This window comes from Ambystoma mexicanum, chromosome 9 (genome assembly GCF_040938575.1).
Source record: "Ambystoma mexicanum isolate Mex_15411 chromosome 9, UKY_AmexF1_1, whole genome shotgun sequence".
Lineage (NCBI taxonomy): Eukaryota > Metazoa > Chordata > Amphibia > Caudata > Ambystomatidae > Ambystoma > Ambystoma mexicanum.
This window is the reverse complement of record NC_090931.1, coordinates 561,667,717-561,694,305: the sequence shown is the minus strand read 5'-3', so window position 1 is coordinate 561,694,305 and position 26,589 is coordinate 561,667,717. Positions and strand designations below refer to the sequence as shown.

General features: G+C 47.5%; 25 non-coding genes across 25 annotated transcripts; all 25 read right to left on the bottom strand.

Annotated features, from left to right (window-relative positions):
• Positions 1 to 457: 457 nt before the first annotated feature.
• On the bottom strand, positions 458 to 675 carry LOC138490756 (small nucleolar RNA U3). The gene has a single exon (XR_011275660.1). It is a non-coding gene; the product is annotated as a small nucleolar RNA U3 (small nucleolar RNA).
• An 835-nt stretch (positions 676 to 1,510) lies between these two features.
• LOC138490322 (small nucleolar RNA U3) lies at positions 1,511 to 1,728 on the bottom strand. Its single transcript, XR_011275362.1, has one exon. It is a non-coding gene; the product is annotated as a small nucleolar RNA U3 (small nucleolar RNA).
• An 835-nt stretch (positions 1,729 to 2,563) lies between these two features.
• On the bottom strand, positions 2,564 to 2,781 carry LOC138490321 (small nucleolar RNA U3). Its single transcript, XR_011275361.1, has one exon. It is a non-coding gene; the product is annotated as a small nucleolar RNA U3 (small nucleolar RNA).
• Positions 2,782 to 3,604: 823 nt separating this feature from the next.
• Positions 3,605 to 3,822, bottom strand: LOC138490697 (small nucleolar RNA U3). Its single transcript, XR_011275614.1, has one exon. It is a non-coding gene; the product is annotated as a small nucleolar RNA U3 (small nucleolar RNA).
• Positions 3,823 to 4,646: 824 nt separating this feature from the next.
• On the bottom strand, positions 4,647 to 4,864 carry LOC138491073 (small nucleolar RNA U3). Its single transcript, XR_011275945.1, has one exon. It is a non-coding gene; the product is annotated as a small nucleolar RNA U3 (small nucleolar RNA).
• Positions 4,865 to 5,687: 823 nt separating this feature from the next.
• On the bottom strand, positions 5,688 to 5,905 carry LOC138491072 (small nucleolar RNA U3). The gene has a single exon (XR_011275944.1). It is a non-coding gene; the product is annotated as a small nucleolar RNA U3 (small nucleolar RNA).
• An 823-nt stretch (positions 5,906 to 6,728) lies between these two features.
• Positions 6,729 to 6,946, bottom strand: LOC138490755 (small nucleolar RNA U3). The gene has a single exon (XR_011275659.1). It is a non-coding gene; the product is annotated as a small nucleolar RNA U3 (small nucleolar RNA).
• An 835-nt stretch (positions 6,947 to 7,781) lies between these two features.
• On the bottom strand, positions 7,782 to 7,999 carry LOC138490320 (small nucleolar RNA U3). The gene has a single exon (XR_011275360.1). It is a non-coding gene; the product is annotated as a small nucleolar RNA U3 (small nucleolar RNA).
• An 835-nt stretch (positions 8,000 to 8,834) lies between these two features.
• On the bottom strand, positions 8,835 to 9,052 carry LOC138490319 (small nucleolar RNA U3). The gene has a single exon (XR_011275359.1). It is a non-coding gene; the product is annotated as a small nucleolar RNA U3 (small nucleolar RNA).
• Positions 9,053 to 9,875: 823 nt separating this feature from the next.
• LOC138491071 (small nucleolar RNA U3) lies at positions 9,876 to 10,093 on the bottom strand. The gene has a single exon (XR_011275943.1). It is a non-coding gene; the product is annotated as a small nucleolar RNA U3 (small nucleolar RNA).
• An 835-nt stretch (positions 10,094 to 10,928) lies between these two features.
• Positions 10,929 to 11,146, bottom strand: LOC138490696 (small nucleolar RNA U3). Its single transcript, XR_011275613.1, has one exon. It is a non-coding gene; the product is annotated as a small nucleolar RNA U3 (small nucleolar RNA).
• Positions 11,147 to 11,981: 835 nt separating this feature from the next.
• LOC138491070 (small nucleolar RNA U3) lies at positions 11,982 to 12,199 on the bottom strand. The gene has a single exon (XR_011275942.1). It is a non-coding gene; the product is annotated as a small nucleolar RNA U3 (small nucleolar RNA).
• An 823-nt stretch (positions 12,200 to 13,022) lies between these two features.
• LOC138490754 (small nucleolar RNA U3) lies at positions 13,023 to 13,240 on the bottom strand. Its single transcript, XR_011275658.1, has one exon. It is a non-coding gene; the product is annotated as a small nucleolar RNA U3 (small nucleolar RNA).
• An 835-nt stretch (positions 13,241 to 14,075) lies between these two features.
• LOC138490426 (small nucleolar RNA U3) lies at positions 14,076 to 14,293 on the bottom strand. Its single transcript, XR_011275456.1, has one exon. It is a non-coding gene; the product is annotated as a small nucleolar RNA U3 (small nucleolar RNA).
• Positions 14,294 to 15,128: 835 nt separating this feature from the next.
• Positions 15,129 to 15,346, bottom strand: LOC138490318 (small nucleolar RNA U3). The gene has a single exon (XR_011275358.1). It is a non-coding gene; the product is annotated as a small nucleolar RNA U3 (small nucleolar RNA).
• An 835-nt stretch (positions 15,347 to 16,181) lies between these two features.
• On the bottom strand, positions 16,182 to 16,399 carry LOC138490695 (small nucleolar RNA U3). Its single transcript, XR_011275612.1, has one exon. It is a non-coding gene; the product is annotated as a small nucleolar RNA U3 (small nucleolar RNA).
• An 835-nt stretch (positions 16,400 to 17,234) lies between these two features.
• LOC138491069 (small nucleolar RNA U3) lies at positions 17,235 to 17,452 on the bottom strand. Its single transcript, XR_011275941.1, has one exon. It is a non-coding gene; the product is annotated as a small nucleolar RNA U3 (small nucleolar RNA).
• Positions 17,453 to 18,275: 823 nt separating this feature from the next.
• Positions 18,276 to 18,493, bottom strand: LOC138491068 (small nucleolar RNA U3). Its single transcript, XR_011275940.1, has one exon. It is a non-coding gene; the product is annotated as a small nucleolar RNA U3 (small nucleolar RNA).
• An 835-nt stretch (positions 18,494 to 19,328) lies between these two features.
• LOC138490694 (small nucleolar RNA U3) lies at positions 19,329 to 19,546 on the bottom strand. The gene has a single exon (XR_011275611.1). It is a non-coding gene; the product is annotated as a small nucleolar RNA U3 (small nucleolar RNA).
• An 823-nt stretch (positions 19,547 to 20,369) lies between these two features.
• LOC138490753 (small nucleolar RNA U3) lies at positions 20,370 to 20,587 on the bottom strand. The gene has a single exon (XR_011275657.1). It is a non-coding gene; the product is annotated as a small nucleolar RNA U3 (small nucleolar RNA).
• Positions 20,588 to 21,422: 835 nt separating this feature from the next.
• On the bottom strand, positions 21,423 to 21,640 carry LOC138490316 (small nucleolar RNA U3). Its single transcript, XR_011275357.1, has one exon. It is a non-coding gene; the product is annotated as a small nucleolar RNA U3 (small nucleolar RNA).
• An 835-nt stretch (positions 21,641 to 22,475) lies between these two features.
• LOC138490315 (small nucleolar RNA U3) lies at positions 22,476 to 22,693 on the bottom strand. The gene has a single exon (XR_011275356.1). It is a non-coding gene; the product is annotated as a small nucleolar RNA U3 (small nucleolar RNA).
• An 823-nt stretch (positions 22,694 to 23,516) lies between these two features.
• LOC138490693 (small nucleolar RNA U3) lies at positions 23,517 to 23,734 on the bottom strand. The gene has a single exon (XR_011275610.1). It is a non-coding gene; the product is annotated as a small nucleolar RNA U3 (small nucleolar RNA).
• An 824-nt stretch (positions 23,735 to 24,558) lies between these two features.
• LOC138491066 (small nucleolar RNA U3) lies at positions 24,559 to 24,776 on the bottom strand. Its single transcript, XR_011275938.1, has one exon. It is a non-coding gene; the product is annotated as a small nucleolar RNA U3 (small nucleolar RNA).
• Positions 24,777 to 25,599: 823 nt separating this feature from the next.
• LOC138491064 (small nucleolar RNA U3) lies at positions 25,600 to 25,817 on the bottom strand. The gene has a single exon (XR_011275937.1). It is a non-coding gene; the product is annotated as a small nucleolar RNA U3 (small nucleolar RNA).
• Between the last annotated feature and the right edge of the window lie 772 nt (positions 25,818 to 26,589).

The following is a 26,589-nucleotide window of genomic DNA, read 5'->3' as shown; positions in this document are numbered from 1 at the left end:
ATAAGTGGGAGGCAACGTGAACAATGGCGGTGTGACTTTTATGAGAACGTAATGCATGTGATGGAAGGGTATTGCGCGCATTGGCCAGACAAGCATTTGAGTCGGACCTGAAAAGTACCCAGCTGAATAGGCAGATTCAAAGGCAGTACAGTGTTGTTTTCACAGAAGCACGAGGATTGCGCCAGATGGAAAACAGTGGCAAATCAGAATGGTTTAACCTTTGTGAAATGGAAGTAGGCCAGCATGCAACAGCCGGAACTTGTCGCTTGGGTCCCCCAGGGCAGCGCACAAAAGGGCCCACGGCAATTGTGTTTACCGGGGCGACGCAAGGTGTTTGGTCCATGTGGAGATTTGCACAGCTAACAAATCAGAACCCACATAATCGACAGCACAGACACCAAGCAACCCTAAGAACAGGGGAGCTGTCTCTATTTTTCACCAGAATAATAAGCAGCTAACCACTCAGTTTGTGTTCCCTTCCTCCAACCCTCCTGAAAGGGAGAGAGGAACGGTCATCAATAGCAGACAGCAGCTGCATAAATGCAACACTGTCCACTTGCTTCACGCTCAGAAGAGAACACTTCAACTCTTCCTCGTGGTTAGCGAAGACCAGACACTTTCGAACACATTTCCTCAGTTAAGAACTATAGAAATGATTCCTGAAAGTATAGTCTTAATAGCACAAAGGGCAGCCCAGGCAGGTGGAAGAAGCTGCCACCCATCTCACTTAGGGTGGGAAAGCGTCTATCGTCCCAAATGCAACAAAAAGCCCCTCCATTTCTGCATAGGAAAACCTTTCCCGCAACACCATAGAAAACATTTCCTATCCATAGCGTTGGCAAAAGATGACAAAAATGCCTGTACTTTGTAAATTTACATATTGAAGACCAGCAGCCAATAAAATTCGTCAGTGTGGATGACAGAGACAAGGGGCTCCCATGGCCCAGCCAAGGCTGGCCTCAGTAAACAGAGTGGCCATATTACGATGGCAATGAGTGTTATTCAATATCTGGGAAGCTTTGCAGTGGAATTCGACCAAGCATAAGTGGGAGGCAACGTGAACAATGGCGGTGTGACTTTTATGAGAACGTAATGCATGTGATGGAAGGGTATTGCGCGCATTGGCCAGACAAGCATTTGAGTCGGACCTGAAAAGTACCCAGCTGAATAGGCAGATTCAAATCCCCCAAAGGGGCAGTACAGTGTTGTTTTCACAGAAGCACGAGGATTGCGCCAGATGGAAAACAGTGGCAAATCAGAATGGCTTAACCTTTGTGAAATGGAAGTAGGCCAGCATGCAACAGCCGGAACTTGTCGCTTGGGTCCCCCAGGGCAGCGCACAAAAGGGCCCACGGCCAATTGTGTTTACCGGGGCGACGCAAGGTGTTTGGTCCATGTGGAGATTTGCACAGCTAACAAATCAGAACCCACATAATCGACAGCACAGACACCAAGCAACCCTAAGAACAGGGGAGCTGTCTCTATTTTTCACCAGAATAATAAGCAGCTAACCACTCAGTTTGTGTTCCCTTCCTCCAACCCTCCTGAAAGGGAGAGAGGAACGGTCATCAATAGCAGACAGCATCTGCATAAATGCAACACTGTTCACTTGCTTCACGCTCAGAAGAGAACACTTCAACTCTTCCTCGTGGTTAGCGAAGACCAGACACTTTCGAACACATTTCCTCAGTTAAGAACTATAGAAATGATCCCTGAAAGTATAGTCTTAATAGCACAAAGGGCAGCCCAGGCAGGTGGAAGAAGCTGCCACCCATCTCACTTAGGGTGGGAAAGCGTCTATCGTCCCAAAGGCAACAAAAAGCCCCTCCATTTCTGCATAGGAAAACCTTTCCCACAACACCATAGAAAACATTTCCTATCCATAGCGTTGGCAAAAGATGACAAAAATGCCTGTACTTTGTAAATTTACATATTGAAGACCAGCAGCCAATAAAATTCGTCAGTGTGGATGACAGAGACAAGGGGCTCCCATGGCCCAGCCAAGGCTGGCCTCAGTAAACAGAGTGGCCATATTACGATGGCAATGAGTGTTATTCAATATCTGGGAAGCTTTGCAGTGGAATTCGACCAAGCATAAGTGGGAGGCAACGTGAACAATGGCGGTGTGACTTTTATGAGAACGTAATGCATGTGATGGAAGGGTATTGCGCGCATTGGCCAGACAAGCATTTGAGTCGGACCTGAAAAGTACCCAGCTGAATAGGCAGATTCAAATCCCCCAAAGGGGCAGTACAGTGTTGTTTTCACAGAAGCACGAGGATTGCGCCAGATGGAAAACAGTGGCAAATCAGAATGGCTTAACCTTTGTGAAATGGAAGTAGGCCAGCATGCAACAGCCGGAACTTGTCGCTTGGGTCCCCCAGGGCAGCGCACAAAAGGGCCCACGGCCAATTGTGTTTACCGGGGCGACGCAAGGTGTTTGGTCCATGTGGAGATTTGCACAGCTAACAAATCAGAACCCACATAATCGACAGCACAGACACCAAGCAACCCTAAGAACAGGGGAGCTGTCTCTATTTTTCACCAGAATAATAAGCAGCTAACCACTCAGTTTGTGTTCCCTTCCTCCAACCCTCCTGAAAGGGAGAGAGGAACGGTCATCAATAGCAGACAGCATCTGCATAAATGCAACACTGTTCACTTGCTTCACGCTCAGAAGAGAACACTTCAACTCTTCCTCGTGGTTAGCGAAGACCAGACACTTTCGAACACATTTCCTCAGTTAAGAACTATAGAAATGATCCCTGAAAGTATAGTCTTAATAGCACAAAGGGCAGCCCAGGCAGGTGGAAGAAGCTGCCACCCATCTCACTTAGGGTGGGAAAGCGTCTATCGTCCCAAAGGCAACAAAAAGCCCCTCCATTTCTGCATAGGAAAACCTTTCCCACAACACCATAGAAAACATTTCCTATCCATAGCGTTGGCAAAAGATGACAAAAATGCCTGTACTTTGGAAATTTACATATTGAAGACCAGCAGCCAATAAAATTCGTCAGTGTGGATGACAGAGACAAGGGGCTCCCATGGCCCAGCCAAGGCTGGCCTCAGTAAACAGAGTGGCCATATTACGATGGCAATGAGTGTTATTCAATATCTGGGAAGCTTTGCAGTGGAATTCGAGCAAGCATAAGTGGGAGGCAACGTGAACAATGGCGGTGTGACTTTTATGAGAACGTAATGCATGTGATGGAAGGGTATTGCGCGCATTGGCCAGACAAGCATTTGAGTCGGACCTGAAAAGTACCCAGCTGAATAGGCAGATTCAAAGGCAGTACAGTGTTGTTTTCACAGAAGCACGAGGATTGCGCCAGTTGAAAAACAGTGGCAAATCAGAATGGCTTAACCTTTGTGAAATGGAAGTAGGCCAGCATGCAACAGCCGGAACTTGTCGCTTGGGTCCCCCAGGGCAGCGCACAAAAGGGCCCACGGCAATTGTGTTTACCGGGGCGACGCAAGGTGTTTGGTCCATGTGGAGATTTGCACAGCTAACAAATCAGAACCCACATAATCGACAGCACAGACACCAAGCAACCCTAAGAACAGGGGAGCTGTCTCTATTTTTCACCAGAATAATAAGCAGCTAACCACTCAGTTTGTGTTCCCTTCCTCCAACCCTCCTGAAAGGGAGAGAGGAACGGTCATCAATAGCAGACAGCAGCTGCATAAATGCAACACTGTTCACTTGCTTCACGCTCAGAAGAGAACACTTCAACTCTTCCTCGTGGTTAGCGAAGACCAGACACTTTCGAACACATTTCCTCAGTTAAGAACTATAGAAATGATCCCTGAAAGTATAGTCTTAATAGCACAAAGGGCAGCCCAGGCAGGTGGAAGAAGCTGCCACCCATCTCACTTAGGGTGGGAAAGCGTCTATCGTCCCAAAGGCAACAAAAAGCCCCTCCATTTCTGCATAGGAAAACCTTTCCCGCAACACCATAGAAAACATTTCCTATCCATAGCGTTGGCAAAAGATGACAAAAATGCCTGTACTTTGTAAATTTACATATTGAAGACCAGCAGCCAATAAAATTCGTCAGTGTGGATGACAGAGACAAGGGGCTCCCATGGCCCAGCCAAGGCTGGCCTCAGTAAACAGAGTGGCCATATTACGATGGCAATGAGTGTTATTCAATATCTGGGAAGCTTTGCAGTGGAATTCGAGCAAGCATAAGTGGGAGGCAACGTGAACAATGGCGGTGTGACTTTTATGAGAACGTAATGCATGTGATGGAAGGGTATTGCGCGCATTGGCCAGACAAGCATTTGAGTCGGACCTGAAAAGTACCCAGCTGAATAGGCAGATTCAAAGGCAGTACAGTGTTGTTTTCACAGAAGCACGAGGATTGCGCCAGATGGAAAACAGTGGCAAATCAGAATGGCTTAACCTTTGTGAAATGGAAGTAGGCCAGCATGCAACAGCCGGAACTTGTCGCTTGGGTCCCCCAGGGCAGCGCACAAAAGGGCCCATGGCCAATTGTGTTTACCGGGGCGACGCAAGGTGTTTGGTCCATGTGGAGATTTGCACAGCTAACAAATCAGAACCCACATAATCGACAGCACAGACACCAAGCAACCCTAAGAACAGGGGAGCTGTCTCTATTTTTCACCAGAATAATAAGCAGCTAACCACTCAGTTTGTGTTCCCTTCCTCCAACCCTCCTGAAAGGGAGAGAGGAACGGTCATCAATAGCAGACAGCAGCTGCATAAATGCAACACTGTCCACTTGCTTCACGCTCAGAAGAGAACACTTCAACTCTTCCTCGTGGTTAGCGAAGACCAGACACTTTCGAACACATTTCCTCAGTTAAGAACTATAGAAATGATCCCTGAAAGTATAGTCTTAATAGCACAAAGGGCAGCCCAGGCAGGTGGAAGAAGCTGCCACCCATCTCACTTAGGGTGTGAAAGCGTCTATCGTCCCAAAGGCAACAAAAAGCCCCTCCATTTCTGCATAGGAAAACCTTTCCCGCAACACCATAGAAAACATTTCCTATCCATAGCGTTGGCAAAAGATGACAAAAATGCCTGTACTTTGTAAATTTACATATTGAAGACCAGCAGCCAATAAAATTCGTCAGTGTGGATGACAGAGACAAGGGGCTCCCATGGCCCAGCCAAGGCTGGCCTCAGTAAACAGAGTGGCCATATTACGATGGCAATGAGTGTTATTCAATATCTGGGAAGCTTTGCAGTGGAATTCGAGCAAGCATAAGTGGGAGGCAACGTGAACAATGGCGGTGTGACTTTTATGAGAACGTAATGCATGTGATGGAAGGGTATTGCGCGCATTGGCCAGACAAGCATTTGAGTCGGACCTGAAAAGTACCCAGCTGAATAGGCAGATTCAAAGGCAGTACAGTGTTGTTTTCACAGAAGCACGAGGATTGCGCCAGATGAAAAACAGTGGCAAATCAGAATGGCTTAACCTTTGTGAAATGGAAGTAGGCCAGCATGCAACAGCCGGAACTTGTCGCTTGGGTCCCCCAGGGCAGCGCACAAAAGGGCCCACGGCAATTGTGTTTACCGGGGCGACGCAAGGTGTTTGGTCCATGTGGAGATTTGCACAGCTAACAAATCAGAACCCACATAATCGACAGCACAGACACCAAGCAACCCTAAGAACAGGGGAGCTGTCTCTATTTTTCACCAGAATAATAAGCAGCTAACCACTCAGTTTGTGTTCCCTTCCTCCAACCCTCCTGAAAGGGAGAGAGGAACGGTCATCAATAGCAGACAGCAGCTGCATAAATGCAACACTGTCCACTTGCTTCACGCTCAGAAGAGAACACTTCAACTCTTCCTCGTGGTTAGCGAAGACCAGACACTTTCGAACACATTTCCTCAGTTAAGAACTATAGAAATGATCCCTGAAAGTATAGTCTTAATAGCACAAAGGGCAGCCCAGGCAGGTGGAAGAAGCTGCCACCAATCTCACTTAGGGTGGGAAAGCGTCTATCGTCCCAAATGCAACAAAAAGCCCCTCCATTTCTGCATAGGAAAACCTTTCCCGCAACACCATAGAAAACATTTCCTATCCATAGCGTTGGCAAAAGATGACAAAAATGCCTGTACTTTGTAAATTTACATATTGAAGACCAGCAGCCAATAAAATTCGTCAGTGTGGATGACAGAGACAAGGGGCTCCCATGGCCCAGCCAAGGCTGGCCTCAGTAAACAGAGTGGCCATATTACGATGGCAATGAGTGTTATTCAATATCTGGGAAGCTTTGCAGTGGAATTCGAGCAAGCATAAGTGGGAGGCAACGTGAACAATGGCGGTGTGACTTTTATGAGAACGTAATGCATGTGATGGAAGGGTATTGCGCGCATTGGCCAGACAAGCATTTGAGTCGGACCTGAAAAGTACCCAGCTGAATAGGCAGATTCAAAGGCAGTACAGTGTTGTTTTCACAGAAGCACGAGGATTGCGCCAGATGAAAAACAGTGGCAAATCAGAATGGTTTAACCTTTGTGAAATGGAAGTAGGCCAGCATGCAACAGCCGGAACTTGTCGCTTGGGTCCCCCAGGGCAGCGCACAAAAGGGCCCACGGCAATTGTGTTTACCGGGGCGACGCAAGGTGTTTGGTCCATGTGGAGATTTGCACAGCTAACAAATCAGAACCCACATAATCGACAGCACAGACACCAAGCAACCCTAAGAACAGGGGAGCTGTCTCTATTTTTCACCAGAATAATAAGCAGCTAACCACTCAGTTTGTGTTCCCTTCCTCCAACCCTCCTGAAAGGGAGAGAGGAACGGTCATCAATAGCAGACAGCAGCTGCATAAATGCAACACTGTCCACTTGCTTCACGCTCAGAAGAGAACACTTCAACTCTTCCTCGTGGTTAGCGAAGACCAGACACTTTCGAACACATTTCCTCAGTTAAGAACTATAGAAATGATTCCTGAAAGTATAGTCTTAATAGCACAAAGGGCAGCCCAGGCAGGTGGAAGAAGCTGCCACCCATCTCACTTAGGGTGGGAAAGCGTCTATCGTCCCAAATGCAACAAAAAGCCCCTCCATTTCTGCATAGGAAAACCTTTCCCGCAACACCATAGAAAACATTTCCTATCCATAGCGTTGGCAAAAGATGACAAAAATGCCTGTACTTTGTAAATTTACATATTGAAGACCAGCAGCCAATAAAATTCGTCAGTGTGGATGACAGAGACAAGGGGCTCCCATGGCCCAGCCAAGGCTGGCCTCAGTAAACAGAGTGGCCATATTACGATGGCAATGAGTGTTATTCAATATCTGGGAAGCTTTGCAGTGGAATTCGACCAAGCATAAGTGGGAGGCAACGTGAACAATGGCGGTGTGACTTTTATGAGAACGTAATGCATGTGATGGAAGGGTATTGCGCGCATTGGCCAGACAAGCATTTGAGTCGGACCTGAAAAGTACCCAGCTGAATAGGCAGATTCAAATCCCCCAAAGGGGCAGTACAGTGTTGTTTTCACAGAAGCACGAGGATTGCGCCAGATGGAAAACAGTGGCAAATCAGAATGGCTTAACCTTTGTGAAATGGAAGTAGGCCAGCATGCAACAGCCGGAACTTGTCGCTTGGGTCCCCCAGGGCAGCGCACAAAAGGGCCCACGGCCAATTGTGTTTACCGGGGCGACGCAAGGTGTTTGGTCCATGTGGAGATTTGCACAGCTAACAAATCAGAACCCACATAATCGACAGCACAGACACCAAGCAACCCTAAGAACAGGGGAGCTGTCTCTATTTTTCACCAGAATAATAAGCAGCTAACCACTCAGTTTGTGTTCCCTTCCTCCAACCCTCCTGAAAGGGAGAGAGGAACGGTCATCAATAGCAGACAGCATCTGCATAAATGCAACACTGTTCACTTGCTTCACGCTCAGAAGAGAACACTTCAACTCTTCCTCGTGGTTAGCGAAGACCAGACACTTTCGAACACATTTCCTCAGTTAAGAACTATAGAAATGATCCCTGAAAGTATAGTCTTAATAGCACAAAGGGCAGCCCAGGCAGGTGGAAGAAGCTGCCACCCATCTCACTTAGGGTGGGAAAGCGTCTATCGTCCCAAAGGCAACAAAAAGCCCCTCCATTTCTGCATAGGAAAACCTTTCCCACAACACCATAGAAAACATTTCCTATCCATAGCGTTGGCAAAAGATGACAAAAATGCCTGTACTTTGTAAATTTACATATTGAAGACCAGCAGCCAATAAAATTCGTCAGTGTGGATGACAGAGACAAGGGGCTCCCATGGCCCAGCCAAGGCTGGCCTCAGTAAACAGAGTGGCCATATTACGATGGCAATGAGTGTTATTCAATATCTGGGAAGCTTTGCAGTGGAATTCGACCAAGCATAAGTGGGAGGCAACGTGAACAATGGCGGTGTGACTTTTATGAGAACGTAATGCATGTGATGGAAGGGTATTGCGCGCATTGGCCAGACAAGCATTTGAGTCGGACCTGAAAAGTACCCAGCTGAATAGGCAGATTCAAATCCCCCAAAGGGGCAGTACAGTGTTGTTTTCACAGAAGCACGAGGATTGCGCCAGATGGAAAACAGTGGCAAATCAGAATGGCTTAACCTTTGTGAAATGGAAGTAGGCCAGCATGCAACAGCCGGAACTTGTCGCTTGGGTCCCCCAGGGCAGCGCACAAAAGGGCCCACGGCCAATTGTGTTTACCGGGGCGACGCAAGGTGTTTGGTCCATGTGGAGATTTGCACAGCTAACAAATCAGAACCCACATAATCGACAGCACAGACACCAAGCAACCCTAAGAACAGGGGAGCTGTCTCTATTTTTCACCAGAATAATAAGCAGCTAACCACTCAGTTTGTGTTCCCTTCCTCCAACCCTCCTGAAAGGGAGAGAGGAACGGTCATCAATAGCAGACAGCATCTGCATAAATGCAACACTGTTCACTTGCTTCACGCTCAGAAGAGAACACTTCAACTCTTCCTCGTGGTTAGCGAAGACCAGACACTTTCGAACACATTTCCTCAGTTAAGAACTATAGAAATGATCCCTGAAAGTATAGTCTTAATAGCACAAAGGGCAGCCCAGGCAGGTGGAAGAAGCTGCCACCCATCTCACTTAGGGTGGGAAAGCGTCTATCGTCCCAAAGGCAACAAAAAGCCCCTCCATTTCTGCATAGGAAAACCTTTCCCACAACACCATAGAAAACATTTCCTATCCATAGCGTTGGCAAAAGATGACAAAAATGCCTGTACTTTGGAAATTTACATATTGAAGACCAGCAGCCAATAAAATTCGTCAGTGTGGATGACAGAGACAAGGGGCTCCCATGGCCCAGCCAAGGCTGGCCTCAGTAAACAGAGTGGCCATATTACGATGGCAATGAGTGTTATTCAATATCTGGGAAGCTTTGCAGTGGAATTCGAGCAAGCATAAGTGGGAGGCAACGTGAACAATGGCGGTGTGACTTTTATGAGAACGTAATGCATGTGATGGAAGGGTATTGCGCGCATTGGCCAGACAAGCATTTGAGTCGGACCTGAAAAGTACCCAGCTGAATAGGCAGATTCAAAGGCAGTACAGTGTTGTTTTCACAGAAGCACGAGGATTGCGCCAGTTGAAAAACAGTGGCAAATCAGAATGGCTTAACCTTTGTGAAATGGAAGTAGGCCAGCATGCAACAGCCGGAACTTGTCGCTTGGGTCCCCCAGGGCAGCGCACAAAAGGGCCCACGGCAATTGTGTTTACCGGGGCGACGCAAGGTGTTTGGTCCATGTGGAGATTTGCACAGCTAACAAATCAGAACCCACATAATCGACAGCACAGACACCAAGCAACCCTAAGAACAGGGGAGCTGTCTCTATTTTTCACCAGAATAATAAGCAGCTAACCACTCAGTTTGTGTTCCCTTCCTCCAACCCTCCTGAAAGGGAGAGAGGAACGGTCATCAATAGCAGACAGCAGCTGCATAAATGCAACACTGTCCACTTGCTTCACGCTCAGAAGAGAACACTTCAACTCTTCCTCGTGGTTAGCGAAGACCAGACACTTTCGAACACATTTCCTCAGTTAAGAACTATAGAAATGATCCCTGAAAGTATAGTCTTAATAGCACAAAGGGCAGCCCAGGCAGGTGGAAGAAGCTGCCACCCATCTCACTTAGGGTGGGAAAGCGTCTATCGTCCCAAAGGCAACAAAAAGCCCCTCCATTTCTGCATAGGAAAACCTTTCCCGCAACACCATAGAAAACATTTCCTATCCATAGCGTTGGCAAAAGATGACAAAAATGCCTGTACTTTGTAAATTTACATATTGAAGACCAGCAGCCAATAAAATTCGTCAGTGTGGATGACAGAGACAAGGGGCTCCCATGGCCCAGCCAAGGCTGGCCTCAGTAAACAGAGTGGCCATATTACGATGGCAATGAGTGTTATTCAATATCTGGGAAGCTTTGCAGTGGAATTCAAGCAAGCATAAGTGGGAGGCAACGTGAACAATGGCGGTGTGACTTTTATGAGAACGTAATGCATGTGATGGAAGGGTATTGCGCGCATTGGCCAGACAAGCATTTGAGTCGGACCTGAAAAGTACCCAGCTGAATAGGCAGATTCAAATCCCCCAAAGGGGCAGTACAGTGTTGTTTTCACAGAAGCACGAGGATTGCGCCAGATGGAAAACAGTGGCAAATCAGAATGGCTTAACCTTTGTGAAATGGAAGTAGGCCAGCATGCAACAGCCGGAACTTGTCGCTTGGGTCCCCCAGGGCAGCGCACAAAAGGGCCCACGGCCAATTGTGTTTACCGGGGCGACGCAAGGTGTTTGGTCCATGTGGAGATTTGCACAGCTAACAAATCAGAACCCACATAATCGACAGCACAGACACCAAGCAACCCTAAGAACAGGAGAGCTGTCTCTATTTTTCACCAGAATAATAAGCAGCTAACCACTCAGTTTGTGTTCCCTTCCTCCAACCCTCCTGAAAGGGAGAGAGGAACGGTCATCAATAGCAGACAGCAGCTGCATAAATGCAACACTGTTCACTTGCTTCACGCTCAGAAGAGAACACTTCAACTCTTCCTCGTGGTTAGCGAAGACCAGACACTTTCGAACACATTTCCTCAGTTAAGAACTATAGAAATGATCCCTGAAAGTATAGTCTTAATAGCACAAAGGGCAGCCCAGGCAGGTGGAAGAAGCTGCCACCCATCTCACTTAGGGTGGGAAAGCGTCTATCGTCCCAAAGGCAACAAAAAGCCCCTCCATTTCTGCATAGGAAAACCTTTCCCGCAACACCATAGAAAACATTTCCTATCCATAGCGTTGGCAAAAGATGACAAAAATGCCTGTACTTTGTAAATTTACATATTGAAGACCAGCAGCCAATAAAATTCGTCAGTGTGGATGACAGAGACAAGGGGCTCCCATGGCCCAGCCAAGGCTGGCCTCAGTAAACAGAGTGGCCATATTACGATGGCAATGAGTGTTATTCAATATCTGGGAAGCTTTGCAGTGGAATTCGAGCAAGCATAAGTGGGAGGCAACGTGAACAATGGCGGTGTGACTTTTATGAGAACGTAATGCATGTGATGGAAGGGTATTGCGCGCATTGGCCAGACAAGCATTTGAGTCGGACCTGAAAAGTACCCAGCTGAATAGGCAGATTCAAATCCCCCAAAAGGGCAGTACAGTGTTGTTTTCACAGAAGCACGAGGATTGCGCCAGATGGAAAACAGTGGCAAATCAGAATGGCTTAACCTTTGTGAAATGGAAGTAGGCCAGCATGCAACAGCCGGAACTTGTCGCTTGGGTCCCCCAGGGCAGCGCACAAAAGGGCCCACGGCCAATTGTGTTTACCGGGGCGACGCAAGGTGTTTGGTCCATGTGGAGATTTGCACAGCTAACAAATCAGAACCCACATAATCGACAGCACAGACACCAAGCAACCCTAAGAACAGGGGAGCTGTCTCTATTTTTCACCAGAATAATAAGCAGCTAACCACTCAGTTTGTGTTCCCTTCCTCCAACCCTCCTGAAAGGGAGAGAGGAACGGTCATCAATAGCAGACAGCAGCTGCATAAATGCAACACTGTCCACTTGCTTCACGCTCAGAAGAGAACACTTCAACTCTTCCTCGTGGTTAGCGAAGACCAGACACTTTCGAACACATTTCCTCAGTTAAGAACTATAGAAATGATCCCTGAAAGTATAGTCTTAATAGCACAAAGGGCAGCCCAGGCAGGTGGAAGAAGCTGCCACCCATCTCACTTAGGGTGGGAAAGCGTCTATCGTCCCAAAGGCAACAAAAAGCCCCTCCATTTCTGCATAGGAAAACCTTTCCCGCAACACCATAGAAAACATTTCCTATCCATAGCGTTGGCAAAAGATGACAAAAATGCCTGTACTTTGTAAATTTACATATTGAAGACCAGCAGCCAATAAAATTCGTCAGTGTGGATGACAGAGACAAGGGGCTCCCATGGCCCAGCCAAGGCTGGCCTCAGTAAACAGAGTGGCCATATTACGATGGCAATGAGTGTTATTCAATATCTGGGAAGCTTTGCAGTGGAATTCGAGCAAGCATAAGTGGGAGGCAACGTGAACAATGGCGGTGTGACTTTTATGAGAACGTAATGCATGTGATGGAAGGGTATTGCGCGCATTGGCCAGACAAGCATTTGAGTCGGACCTGAAAAGTACCCAGCTGAATAGGCAGATTCAAAGGCAGTACAGTGTTGTTTTCACAGAAGCACGAGGATTGCGCCAGATGAAAAACAGTGGCAAATCAGAATGGCTTAACCTTTGTGAAATGGAAGTAGGCCAGCATGCAACAGCCGGAACTTGTCGCTTGGGTCCCCCAGGGCAGCGCACAAAAGGGCCCACGGCAATTGTGTTTACCGGGGCGACGCAAGGTGTTTGGTCCATGTGGAGATTTGCACAGCTAACAAATCAGAACCCACATAATCGACAGCACAGACACCAAGCAACCCTAAGAACAGGGGAGCTGTCTCTATTTTTCACCAGAATAATAAGCAGCTAACCACTCAGTTTGTGTTCCCTTCCTCCAACCCTCCTGAAAGGGAGAGAGGAACGGTCATCAATAGCAGACAGCAGCTGCATAAATGCAACACTGTCCACTTGCTTCACGCTCAGAAGAGAACACTTCAACTCTTCCTCGTGGTTAGCGAAGACCAGACACTTTCGAACACATTTCCTCAGTTAAGAACTATAGAAATGATTCCTGAAAGTATAGTCTTAATAGCACAAAGGGCAGCCCAGGCAGGTGGAAGAAGCTGCCACCCATCTCACTTAGGGTGGGAAAGCGTCTATCGTCCCAAATGCAACAAAAAGCCCCTCCATTTCTGCATAGGAAAACCTTTCCCGCAACACCATAGAAAACATTTCCTATCCATAGCGTTGGCAAAAGATGACAAAAATGCCTGTACTTTGTAAATTTACATATTGAAGACCAGCAGCCAATAAAATTCGTCAGTGTGGATGACAGAGACAAGGGGCTCCCATGGCCCAGCCAAGGCTGGCCTCAGTAAACAGAGTGGCCATATTACGATGGCAATGAGTGTTATTCAATATCTGGGAAGCTTTGCAGTGGAATTCGACCAAGCATAAGTGGGAGGCAACGTGAACAATGGCGGTGTGACTTTTATGAGAACGTAATGCATGTGATGGAAGGGTATTGCGCGCATTGGCCAGACAAGCATTTGAGTCGGACCTGAAAAGTACCCAGCTGAATAGGCAGATTCAAATCCCCCAAAGGGGCAGTACAGTGTTGTTTTCACAGAAGCACGAGGATTGCGCCAGATGGAAAACAGTGGCAAATCAGAATGGCTTAACCTTTGTGAAATGGAAGTAGGCCAGCATGCAACAGCCGGAACTTGTCGCTTGGGTCCCCCAGGGCAGCGCACAAAAGGGCCCACGGCCAATTGTGTTTACCGGGGCGACGCAAGGTGTTTGGTCCATGTGGAGATTTGCACAGCTAACAAATCAGAACCCACATAATCGACAGCACAGACACCAAGCAACCCTAAGAACAGGGGAGCTGTCTCTATTTTTCACCAGAATAATAAGCAGCTAACCACTCAGTTTGTGTTCCCTTCCTCCAACCCTCCTGAAAGGTAGAGAGGAACGGTCATCAATAGCAGACAGCATCTGCATAAATGCAACACTGTTCACTTGCTTCACGCTCAGAAGAGAACACTTCAACTCTTCCTCGTGGTTAGCGAAGACCAGACACTTTCGAACACATTTCCTCAGTTAAGAACTATAGAAATGATCCCTGAAAGTATAGTCTTAATAGCACAAAGGGCAGCCCAGGCAGGTGGAAGAAGCTGCCACCCATCTCACTTAGGGTGGGAAAGCGTCTATCGTCCCAAAGGCAACAAAAAGCCCCTCCATTTCTGCATAGGAAAACCTTTCCCACAACACCATAGAAAACATTTCCTATCCATAGCGTTGGCAAAAGATGACAAAAATGCCTGTACTTTGTAAATTTACATATTGAAGACCAGCAGCCAATAAAATTCGTCAGTGTGGATGACAGAGACAAGGGGCTCCCATGGCCCAGCCAAGGCTGGCCTCAGTAAACAGAGTGGCCATATTACGATGGCAATGAGTGTTATTCAATATCTGGGAAGCTTTGCAGTGGAATTCGACCAAGCATAAGTGGGAGGCAACGTGAACAATGGCGGTGTGACTTTTATGAGAACGTAATGCATGTGATGGAAGGGTATTGCGCGCATTGGCCAGACAAGCATTTGAGTCGGACCTGAAAAGTACCCAGCTGAATAGGCAGATTCAAATCCCCCAAAGGGGCAGTACAGTGTTGTTTTCACAGAAGCACGAGGATTGCGCCAGATGGAAAACAGTGGCAAATCAGAATGGCTTAACCTTTGTGAAATGGAAGTAGGCCAGCATGCAACAGCCGGAACTTGTCGCTTGGGTCCCCCAGGGCAGCGCACAAAAGGGCCCACGGCCAATTGTGTTTACCGGGGCGACGCAAGGTGTTTGGTCCATGTGGAGATTTGCACAGCTAACAAATCAGAACCCACATAATCGACAGCACAGACACCAAGCAACCCTAAGAACAGGGGAGCTGTCTCTATTTTTCACCAGAATAATAAGCAGCTAACCACTCAGTTTGTGTTCCCTTCCTCCAACCCTCCTGAAAGGGAGAGAGGAACGGTCATCAATAGCAGACAGCATCTGCATAAATGCAACACTGTTCACTTGCTTCACGCTCAGAAGAGAACACTTCAACTCTTCCTCGTGGTTAGCGAAGACCAGACACTTTCGAACACATTTCCTCAGTTAAGAACTATAGAAATGATCCCTGAAAGTATAGTCTTAATAGCACAAAGGGCAGCCCAGGCAGGTGGAAGAAGCTGCCACCCATCTCACTTAGGGTGGGAAAGCGTCTATCGTCCCAAAGGCAACAAAAAGCCCCTCCATTTCTGCATAGGAAAACCTTTCCCACAACACCATAGAAAACATTTCCTATCCATAGCGTTGGCAAAAGATGACAAAAATGCCTGTACTTTGGAAATTTACATATTGAAGACCAGCAGCCAATAAAATTCGTCAGTGTGGATGACAGAGACAAGGGGCTCCCATGGCCCAGCCAAGGCTGGCCTCAGTAAACAGAGTGGCCATATTACGATGGCAATGAGTGTTATTCAATATCTGGGAAGCTTTGCAGTGGAATTCGAGCAAGCATAAGTGGGAGGCAACGTGAACAATGGCGGTGTGACTTTTATGAGAACGTAATGCATGTGATGGAAGGGTATTGCGCGCATTGGCCAGACAAGCATTTGAGTCGGACCTGAAAAGTACCCAGCTGAATAGGCAGATTCAAATCCCCCAAAGGGGCAGTACAGTGTTGTTTTCACAGAAGCACGAGGATTGCGCCAGATGGAAAACAGTGGCAAATCAGAATGGCTTAACCTTTGTGAAATGGAAGTAGGCCAGCATGCAACAGCCGGAACTTGTCGCTTGGGTCCCCCAGGGCAGCGCACAAAAGGGCCCACGGCCAATTGTGTTTACCGGGGCGACGCAAGGTGTTTGGTCCATGTGGAGATTTGCACAGCTAACAAATCAGAACCCACATAATCGACAGCACAGACACCAAGCAACCCTAAGAACAGGGGAGCTGTCTCTATTTTTCACCAGAATAATAAGCAGCTAACCACTCAGTTTGTGTTCCCTTCCTCCAACCCTCCTGAAAGGGAGAGAGGAACGGTCATCAATAGCAGACAGCAGCTGCATAAATGCAACACTGTTCACTTGCTTCACGCTCAGAAGAGAACACTTCAACTCTTCCTCGTGGTTAGCGAAGACCAGACACTTTCGAACACATTTCCTCAGTTAAGAACTATAGAAATGATCCCTGAAAGTATAGTCTTAATAGCACAAAGGGCAGCCCAGGCAGGTGGAAGAAGCTGCCACCCATCTCACTTAGGGTGGGAAAGCGTCTATCGTCCCAAAGGCAACAAAAAGCCCCTCCATTTCTGCATAGGAAAACCTTTCCCGCAACACCATAGAAAACATTTCCTATCCATAGCGTTGGCAAAAGATGACAAAAATGCCTGTACTTTGTAAATTTACATATTGAAGACCAGCAGCCAATAAAATTCGTCAGTGTGGATGACAGAGACAAGGGGCTCCCATGGCCCAGCCAAGGCTGGCCTCAGTAAACAGAGTGGCCATATTACGATGGCAATGAGTGTTATTCAATATCTGGGAAGCTTTGCAGTGGAATTCGAGCAAGCATAAGTGGGAGGCAACGTGAACAATGGCGGTGTGACTTTTATGAGAACGTAATGCATGTGATGGAAGGGTATTGCGCGCATTGGCCAGACAAGCATTTGAGTCGGACCTGAAAAGTACCCAGCTGAATAGGCAGATTCAAATCCCCCAAAAGGGCAGTACAGTGTTGTTTTCACAGAAGCACGAGGATTGCGCCAGATGGAAAACAGTGGCAAATCAGAATGGCTTAACCTTTGTGAAATGGAAGTAGGCCAGCATGCAACAGCCGGAACTTGTCGCTTGGGTCCCCCAGGGCAGCGCACAAAAGGGCCCACGGCCAATTGTGTTTACCGGGGCGACGCAAGGTGTTTGGTCCATGTGGAGATTTGCACAGCTAACAAATCAGAACCCACATAATCGACAGCACAGACACCAAGCAACCCTAAGAACAGGGGAGCTGTCTCTATTTTTCACCAGAATAATAAGCAGCTAACCACTCAGTTTGTGTTCCCTTCCTCCAACCCTCCTGAAAGGGAGAGAGGAACGGTCATCAATAGCAGACAGCAGCTGCATAAATGCAACACTGTCCACTTGCTTCACGCTCAGAAGAGAACACTTCAACTCTTCCTCGTGGTTAGCGAAGACCAGACACTTTCGAACACATTTCCTCAGTTAAGAACTATAGAAATGATCCCTGAAAGTATAGTCTTAATAGCACAAAGGGCAGCCCAGGCAGGTGGAAGAAGCTGCCACCCATCTCACTTAGGGTGGGAAAGCGTCTATCGTCCCAAAGGCAACAAAAAGCCCCTCCATTTCTGCATAGGAAAACCTTTCCCGCAACACCATAGAAAACATTTCCTATCCATAGCGTTGGCAAAAGATGACAAAAATGCCTGTACTTTGTAAATTTACATATTGAAGACCAGCAGCCAATAAAATTCGTCAGTGTGGATGACAGAGACAAGGGGCTCCCATGGCCCAGCCAAGGCTGGCCTCAGTAAACAGAGTGGCCATATTACGATGGCAATGAGTGTTATTCAATATCTGGGAAGCTTTGCAGTGGAATTCGAGCAAGCATAAGTGGGAGGCAACGTGAACAATGGCGGTGTGACTTTTATGAGAACGTAATGCATGTGATGGAAGGGTATTGCGCGCATTGGCCAGACAAGCATTTGAGTCGGACCTGAAAAGTACCCAGCTGAATAGGCAGATTCAAAGGCAGTACAGTGTTGTTTTCACAGAAGCACGAGGATTGCGCCAGATGAAAAACAGTGGCAAATCAGAATGGCTTAACCTTTGTGAAATGGAAGTAGGCCAGCATGCAACAGCCGGAACTTGTCGCTTGGGTCCCCCAGGGCAGCGCACAAAAGGGCCCACGGCAATTGTGTTTACCGGGGCGACGCAAGGTGTTTGGTCCATGTGGAGATTTGCACAGCTAACAAATCAGAACCCACATAATCGACAGCACAGACACCAAGCAACCCTAAGAACAGGGGAGCTGTCTCTATTTTTCACCAGAATAATAAGCAGCTAACCACTCAGTTTGTGTTCCCTTCCTCCAACCCTCCTGAAAGGGAGAGAGGAACGGTCATCAATAGCAGACAGCAGCTGCATAAATGCAACACTGTCCACTTGCTTCACGCTCAGAAGAGAACACTTCAACTCTTCCTCGTGGTTAGCGAAGACCAGACACTTTCGAACACATTTCCTCAGTTAAGAACTATAGAAATGATCCCTGAAAGTATAGTCTTAATAGCACAAAGGGCAGCCCAGGCAGGTGGAAGAAGCTGCCACCAATCTCACTTAGGGTGGGAAAGCGTCTATCGTCCCAAAGGCAACAAAAAGCCCCTCCATTTCTGCATAGGAAAACCTTTCCCGCAACCCCATAGAAAACCTTTCCTTTCCATAGCGTTGGCAAAAGATGACAAAAATGCCTGTACTTTGTAAATTTACATATTGAAGACCAGCAGCCAATAAAATTCGTCAGTGTGGATGACAGAGACAAGGGGCTCCCATGGCCCAGCCAAGGCTGGCCTCAGTAAACAGAGTGGCCATATTACGATGGCAATGAGTGTTATTCAATATCTGGGAAGCTTTGCAGTGGAATTCGAGCAAGCATAAGTGGGAGGCAACGTTAACAATGGCGGTGTGACTTTTATGAGAACGTAATGCATGTGATGGAAGGGTATTGCGCGCATTGGCCAGACAAGCATTTGAGTCGGACCTGAAAAGTACCCAGCTGAATAGGCAGATTCAAATCCCCCAAAGGGGCAGTACAGTGTTGTTTTCACAGAAGCACGAGGATTGCGCCAGATGGAAAACAGTGGCAAATCAGAATGGCTTAACCTTTGTGAAATGGAAGTAGGCCAGCATGCAACAGCCGGAACTTGTCGCTTGGGTCCCCCAGGGCAGCGCACAAAAGGGCCCACGGCCAATTGTGTTTACCGGGGCGACACAAGGTGTTTGGTCCATGTGGAGATTTGCACAGCTAACAAATCAGAACCCACATAATCGACAGCACAGACACCAAGCAACCCTAAGAACAGGGGAGCTGTCTCTATTTTTCACCAGAATAATAAGCAGCTAACCACTCAGTTTGTGTTCCCTTCCTCCAACCCTCCTGAAAGGGAGAGAGGAACGGTCATCAATAGCAGACAGCAGCTGCATAAATGCAACACTGTTCACTTGCTTCACGCTCAGAAGAGAACACTTCAACTCTTCCTCGTGGTTAGCGAAGACCAGACACTTTCGAACACATTTCCTCAGTTAAGAACTATAGAAATGATCCCTGAAAGTATAGTCTTAATAGCACAAAGGGCAGCCCAGGCAGGTGGAAGAAGCTGCCACCCATCTCACTTAGGGTGGGAAAGCGTCTATCGTCCCAAAGGCAACAAAAAGCCCCTCCATTTCTGCATAGGAAAACCTTTCCCGCAACACCATAGAAAACATTTCCTATCCATAGCGTTGGCAAAAGATGACAAAAATGCCTGTACTTTGTAAATTTACATATTGAAGACCAGCAGCCAATAAAATTCGTCAGTGTGGATGACAGAGACAAGGGGCTCCCATGGCCCAGCCAAGGCTGGCCTCAGTAAACAGAGTGGCCATATTACGATGGCAATGAGTGTTATTCAATATCTGGGAAGCTTTGCAGTGGAATTCGAGCAAGCATAAGTGGGAGGCAACGTGAACAATGGCGGTGTGACTTTTATGAGAACGTAATGCATGTGATGGAAGGGTATTGCGCGCATTGGCCAGACAAGCATTTGAGTCGGACCTGAAAAGTACCCAGCTGAATAGGCAGATTCAAAGGCAGTACAGTGTTGTTTTCACAGAAGCACGAGGATTGCGCCAGATGAAAAACAGTGGCAAATCAGAATGGTTTAACCTTTGTGAAATGGAAGTAGGCCAGCATGCAACAGCCGGAACTTGTCGCTTGGGTCCCCCAGGGCAGCGCACAAAAGGGCCCACGGCAATTGTGTTTACCGGGGCGACGCAAGGTGTTTGGTCCATGTGGAGATTTGCACAGCTAACAAATCAGAACCCACATAATCGACAGCACAGACACCAAGCAACCCTAAGAACAGGGGAGCTGTCTCTATTTTTCACCAGAATAATAAGCAGCTAACCACTCAGTTTGTGTTCCCTTCCTCCAACCCTCCTGAAAGGGAGAGAGGAACGGTCATCAATAGCAGACAGCAGCTGCATAAATGCAACACTGTCCACTTGCTTCACGCTCAGAAGAGAACACTTCAACTCTTCCTCGTGGTTAGCGAAGACCAGACACTTTCGAACACATTTCCTCAGTTAAGAACTATAGAAATGATTCCTGAAAGTATAGTCTTAATAGCACAAAGGGCAGCCCAGGCAGGTGGAAGAAGCTGCCACCCATCTCACTTAGGGTGGGAAAGCGTCTATCGTCCCAAATGCAACAAAAAGCCCCTCCATTTCTGCATAGGAAAACCTTTCCCGCAACACCATAGAAAACATTTCCTATCCATAGCGTTGGCAAAAGATGACAAAAATGCCTGTACTTTGTAAATTTACATATTGAAGACCAGCAGCCAATAAAATTCGTCAGTGTGGATGACAGAGACAAGGGGCTCCCATGGCCCAGCCAAGGCTGGCCTCAGTAAACAGAGTGGCCATATTACGATGGCAATGAGTGTTATTCAATATCTGGGAAGCTTTGCAGTGGAATTCGACCAAGCATAAGTGGGAGGCAACGTGAACAATGGCGGTGTGACTTTTATGAGAACGTAATGCATGTGATGGAAGGGTATTGCGCGCATTGGCCAGACAAGCATTTGAGTCGGACCTGAAAAGTACCCAGCTGAATAGGCAGATTCAAATCCCCCAAAGGGGCAGTACAGTGTTGTTTTCACAGAAGCACGAGGATTGCGCCAGATGGAAAACAGTGGCAAATCAGAATGGCTTAACCTTTGTGAAATGGAAGTAGGCCAGCATGCAACAGCCGGAACTTGTCGCTTGGGTCCCCCAGGGCAGCGCACAAAAGGGCCCACGGCCAATTGTGTTTACCGGGGCGACGCAAGGTGTTTGGTCCATGTGGAGATTTGCACAGCTAACAAATCAGAACCCACATAATCGACAGCACAGACACCAAGCAACCCTAAGAACAGGGGAGCTGTCTCTATTTTTCACCAGAATAATAAGCAGCTAACCACTCAGTTTGTGTTCCCTTCCTCCAACCCTCCTGAAAGGGAGAGAGGAACGGTCATCAATAGCAGACAGCATCTGCATAAATGCAACACTGTTCACTTGCTTCACGCTCAGAAGAGAACACTTCAACTCTTCCTCGTGGTTAGCGAAGACCAGACACTTTCGAACACATTTCCTCAGTTAAGAACTATAGAAATGATCCCTGAAAGTATAGTCTTAATAGCACAAAGGGCAGCCCAGGCAGGTGGAAGAAGCTGCCACCCATCTCACTTAGGGTGGGAAAGCGTCTATCGTCCCAAAGGCAACAAAAAGCCCCTCCATTTCTGCATAGGAAAACCTTTCCCACAACACCATAGAAAACATTTCCTATCCATAGCGTTGGCAAAAGATGACAAAAATGCCTGTACTTTGTAAATTTACATATTGAAGACCAGCAGCCAATAAAATTCGTCAGTGTGGATGACAGAGACAAGGGGCTCCCATGGCCCAGCCAAGGCTGGCCTCAGTAAACAGAGTGGCCATATTACGATGGCAATGAGTGTTATTCAATATCTGGGAAGCTTTGCAGTGGAATTCGACCAAGCATAAGTGGGAGGCAACGTGAACAATGGCGGTGTGACTTTTATGAGAACGTAATGCATGTGATGGAAGGGTATTGCGCGCATTGGCCAGACAAGCATTTGAGTCGGACCTGAAAAGTACCCAGCTGAATAGGCAGATTCAAATCCCCCAAAGGGGCAGTACAGTGTTGTTTTCACAGAAGCACGAGGATTGCGCCAGATGGAAAACAGTGGCAAATCAGAATGGCTTAACCTTTGTGAAATGGAAGTAGGCCAGCATGCAACAGCCGGAACTTGTCGCTTGGGTCCCCCAGGGCAGCGCACAAAAGGGCCCACGGCCAATTGTGTTTACCGGGGCGACGCAAGGTGTTTGGTCCATGTGGAGATTTGCACAGCTAACAAATCAGAACCCACATAATCGACAGCACAGACACCAAGCAACCCTAAGAACAGGGGAGCTGTCTCTATTTTTCACCAGAATAATAAGCAGCTAACCACTCAGTTTGTGTTCCCTTCCTCCAACCCTCCTGAAAGGGAGAGAGGAACGGTCATCAATAGCAGACAGCATCTGCATAAATGCAACACTGTTCACTTGCTTCACGCTCAGAAGAGAACACTTCAACTCTTCCTCGTGGTTAGCGAAGACCAGACACTTTCGAACACATTTCCTCAGTTAAGAACTATAGAAATGATCCCTGAAAGTATAGTCTTAATAGCACAAAGGGCAGCCCAGGCAGGTGGAAGAAGCTGCCACCCATCTCACTTAGGGTGGGAAAGCGTCTATCGTCCCAAAGGCAACAAAAAGCCCCTCCATTTCTGCATAGGAAAACCTTTCCCACAACACCATAGAAAACATTTCCTATCCATAGCGTTGGCAAAAGATGACAAAAATGCCTGTACTTTGGAAATTTACATATTGAAGACCAGCAGCCAATAAAATTCGTCAGTGTGGATGACAGAGACAAGGGGCTCCCATGGCCCAGCCAAGGCTGGCCTCAGTAAACAGAGTGGCCATATTACGATGGCAATGAGTGTTATTCAATATCTGGGAAGCTTTGCAGTGGAATTCGAGCAAGCATAAGTGGGAGGCAACGTGAACAATGGCGGTGTGACTTTTATGAGAACGTAATGCATGTGATGGAAGGGTATTGCGCGCATTGGCCAGACAAGCATTTGAGTCGGACCTGAAAAGTACCCAGCTGAATAGGCAGATTCAAAGGCAGTACAGTGTTGTTTTCACAGAAGCACGAGGATTGCGCCAGTTGAAAAACAGTGGCAAATCAGAATGGCTTAACCTTTGTGAAATGGAAGTAGGCCAGCATGCAACAGCCGGAACTTGTCGCTTGGGTCCCCCAGGGCAGCGCACAAAAGGGCCCACGGCAATTGTGTTTACCGGGGCGACGCAAGGTGTTTGGTCCATGTGGAGATTTGCACAGCTAACAAATCAGAACCCACATAATCGACAGCACAGACACCAAGCAACCCTAAGAACAGGGGAGCTGTCTCTATTTTTCACCAGAATAATAAGCAGCTAACCACTCAGTTTGTGTTCCCTTCCTCCAACCCTCCTGAAAGGGAGAGAGGAACGGTCATCAATAGCAGACAGCAGCTGCATAAATGCAACACTGTTCACTTGCTTCACGCTCAGAAGAGAACACTTCAACTCTTCCTCGTGGTTAGCGAAGACCAGACACTTTCGAACACATTTCCTCAGTTAAGAACTATAGAAATGATCCCTGAAAGTATAGTCTTAATAGCACAAAGGGCAGCCCAGGCAGGTGGAAGAAGCTGCCACCCATCTCACTTAGGGTGGGAAAGCGTCTATCGTCCCAAAGGCAACAAAAAGCCCCTCCATTTCTGCATAGGAAAACCTTTCCCGCAACACCATAGAAAACATTTCCTATCCATAGCGTTGGCAAAAGATGACAAAAATGCCTGTACTTTGTAAATTTACATATTGAAGACCAGCAGCCAATAAAATTCGTCAGTGTGGATGACAGAGACAAGGGGCTCCCATGGCCCAGCCAAGGCTGGCCTCAGTAAACAGAGTGGCCATATTACGATGGCAATGAGTGTTATTCAATATCTGGGAAGCTTTGCAGTGGAATTCGAGCAAGCATAAGTGGGAGGCAACGTGAACAATGGCGGTGTGACTTTTATGAGAACGTAATGCATGTGATGGAAGGGTATTGCGCGCATTGGCCAGACAAGCATTTGAGTCGGACCTGAAAAGTACCCAGCTGAATAGGCAGATTCAAAGGCAGTACAGTGTTGTTTTCACAGAAGCACGAGGATTGCGCCAGATGGAAAACAGTGGCAAATCAGAATGGCTTAACCTTTGTGAAATGGAAGTAGGCCAGCATGCAACAGCCGGAACTTGTCGCTTGGGTCCCCCAGGGCAGCGCACAAAAGGGCCCATGGCCAATTGTGTTTACCGGGGCGACGCAAGGTGTTTGGTCCATGTGGAGATTTGCACAGCTAACAAATCAGAACCCACATAATCGACAGCACAGACACCAAGCAACCCTAAGAACAGGGGAGCTGTCTCTATTTTTCACCAGAATAATAAGCAGCTAACCACTCAGTTTGTGTTCCCTTCCTCCAACCCTCCTGAAAGGGAGAGAGGAACGGTCATCAATAGCAGACAGCAGCTGCATAAATGCAACACTGTCCACTTGCTTCACGCTCAGAAGAGAACACTTCAACTCTTCCTCGTGGTTAGCGAAGACCAGACACTTTCGAACACATTTCCTCAGTTAAGAACTATAGAAATGATCCCTGAAAGTATAGTCTTAATAGCACAAAGGGCAGCCCAGGCAGGTGGAAGAAGCTGCCACCCATCTCACTTAGGGTGTGAAAGCGTCTATCGTCCCAAAGGCAACAAAAAGCCCCTCCATTTCTGCATAGGAAAACCTTTCCCGCAACACCATAGAAAACATTTCCTATCCATAGCGTTGGCAAAAGATGACAAAAATGCCTGTACTTTGTAAATTTACATATTGAAGACCAGCAGCCAATAAAATTCGTCAGTGTGGATGACAGAGACAAGGGGCTCCCATGGCCCAGCCAAGGCTGGCCTCAGTAAACAGAGTGGCCATATTACGATGGCAATGAGTGTTATTCAATATCTGGGAAGCTTTGCAGTGGAATTCGAGCAAGCATAAGTGGGAGGCAACGTGAACAATGGCGGTGTGACTTTTATGAGAACGTAATGCATGTGATGGAAGGGTATTGCGCGCATTGGCCAGACAAGCATTTGAGTCGGACCTGAAAAGTACCCAGCTGAATAGGCAGATTCAAAGGCAGTACAGTGTTGTTTTCACAGAAGCACGAGGATTGCGCCAGATGAAAAACAGTGGCAAATCAGAATGGCTTAACCTTTGTGAAATGGAAGTAGGCCAGCATGCAACAGCCGGAACTTGTCGCTTGGGTCCCCCAGGGCAGCGCACAAAAGGGCCCACGGCAATTGTGTTTACCGGGGCGACGCAAGGTGTTTGGTCCATGTGGAGATTTGCACAGCTAACAAATCAGAACCCACATAATCGACAGCACAGACACCAAGCAACCCTAAGAACAGGGGAGCTGTCTCTATTTTTCACCAGAATAATAAGCAGCTAACCACTCAGTTTGTGTTCCCTTCCTCCAACCCTCCTGAAAGGGAGAGAGGAACGGTCATCAATAGCAGACAGCAGCTGCATAAATGCAACACTGTCCACTTGCTTCACGCTCAGAAGAGAACACTTCAACTCTTCCTCGTGGTTAGCGAAGACCAGACACTTTCGAACACATTTCCTCAGTTAAGAACTATAGAAATGATCCCTGAAAGTATAGTCTTAATAGCACAAAGGGCAGCCCAGGCAGGTGGAAGAAGCTGCCACCAATCTCACTTAGGGTGGGAAAGCGTCTATCGTCCCAAATGCAACAAAAAGCCCCTCCATTTCTGCATAGGAAAACCTTTCCCGCAACACCATAGAAAACATTTCCTATCCATAGCGTTGGCAAAAGATGACAAAAATGCCTGTACTTTGTAAATTTACATATTGAAGACCAGCAGCCAATAAAATTCGTCAGTGTGGATGACAGAGACAAGGGGCTCCCATGGCCCAGCCAAGGCTGGCCTCAGTAAACAGAGTGGCCATATTACGATGGCAATGAGTGTTATTCAATATCTGGGAAGCTTTGCAGTGGAATTCGAGCAAGCATAAGTGGGAGGCAACGTGAACAATGGCGGTGTGACTTTTATGAGAACGTAATGCATGTGATGGAAGGGTATTGCGCGCATTGGCCAGACAAGCATTTGAGTCGGACCTGAAAAGTACCCAGCTGAATAGGCAGATTCAAAGGCAGTACAGTGTTGTTTTCACAGAAGCACGAGGATTGCGCCAGATGGAAAACAGTGGCAAATCAGAATGGCTTAACCTTTGTGAAATGGAAGTAGGCCAGCATGCAACAGCCGGAACTTGTCGCTTGGGTCCCCCAGGGCAGCGCACAAAAGGGCCCATGGCCAATTGTGTTTACCGGGGCGACGCAAGGTGTTTGGTCCATGTGGAGATTTGCACAGCTAACAAATCAGAACCCACATAATCGACAGCACAGACACCAAGCAA